Source organism: Microtus ochrogaster, chromosome 15 (assembly GCF_000317375.1).
Source record: "Microtus ochrogaster isolate Prairie Vole_2 chromosome 15, MicOch1.0, whole genome shotgun sequence".
Classification (NCBI taxonomy): Eukaryota; Metazoa; Chordata; class Mammalia; order Rodentia; family Cricetidae; genus Microtus; species Microtus ochrogaster.
Window position 1 is genome coordinate 17,200,181 of NC_022017.1, and position 1,263 is coordinate 17,201,443.

A 1,263-nucleotide genomic window follows, 5' to 3' on the forward strand; every position below is an offset into this window, starting at 1 on the left:
ATATGTGTGTGCATAGTATGTACAAATGTATCTTCAAAGCTGTTTCCTTGGATGCTGTATGTAGTATTTATTAGGATGGTCATTTACATTATAATTTTGTTAGTAGAAGGTGCCATTTTGAATAAGTATTATGACTGAAACAGAAGATGACTATGTAGGAGGGAGGCTATTTGCTGGTTCCTGGCTGATCACCCCTGAAATAACCACACAGAAACCATATTATTTAAATCACTGCTTGGTCCATTAGCTCTTGCTTTTTTTTATTCACCAAGGTCTGATTATTTATTTGTTACCCCTAAAGACTTATTTTTGACTGGACTCAGACGTAAAAGTAGAAGCTCTCAGCGAGGACAGCCTTCGCCTCTTGGCAATCTGTTCCTGGTACTTTTCTTTGGCTTCCTTCATTATCTTTGCCAAAAGCTTAGCACATTATGCAGCTTTCTCCTTGTTTTTCTTTGTTCGTTGCCTCTTCAGAGCAATATGCTGGCATTTGTGTTGCAGAACAAGTGGAGTCACAAGATGCCGAATCTTGGGTGCCTTCATCCCGGGCTTCTTACCTTCTTTATTTAAAGGCTTTCTGACAATGTACTGACAGATACCATCTTCTTTAGAAAGATTTGCAAGCTTTTGGATTCTGCAAGCTCATTTAGGTCTCAACCGATGAGGTACAGTAGTATCTATGTGTCCAGGAATATCCTTCTCTCCCTTTCTTTTTTTAAAAATAATAACCAAGTTGAGAACACTCAGATTGTCATCCACAATGCATCCTCAAACACACTTGCTCTTCCTCTCTCCAGTTCTCCTTGGTTTATAACAAGAATACCCCTTACTCAACAGCAGGTGCACTCTGCCATAGGTCAGGACACCTTGTTTCATGGGAAAATCTTGTTTGTCATTGCCACCACTGATTCAGACCACATAACTCTTCCACTCTTTACCCAGAGCCTCAGAAGTTACTTCTGTGGTCATGTACTTCTCATAGAATGTCTGAAGCTTGCATTCATTGTCCACTTTGATGAGTTTCTGACAGCCAGTGACAGGGAAGGAAATATTCAGCTTCATCTTTGCACAGCTGACAACCTAGGAGGCATCACAAAAAAGAGACCTAACTTCTTCCTTAGCTCTAGCTTCTTATTGGCTGACTCTTACCTATGAATTTAACCCATCTCCATTAATCTGTATATTGCCATGTGGCAGTGGCTTACTGGCAAAGTTTCGGCATGTCTGACTCTGGCGGTGGCTCCATGGCTTCTCTCTGACTTC

General features: G+C 40.9%; 1 pseudogene; it reads right to left on the reverse strand.

Moving 5' to 3' along the window:
* Window positions 1-303: 303 nt before the first annotated feature.
* Window positions 304-1,062, reverse strand: LOC106143927 (annotated as a pseudogene).
* Window positions 1,063-1,263: the final 201 nt, after the last annotated feature.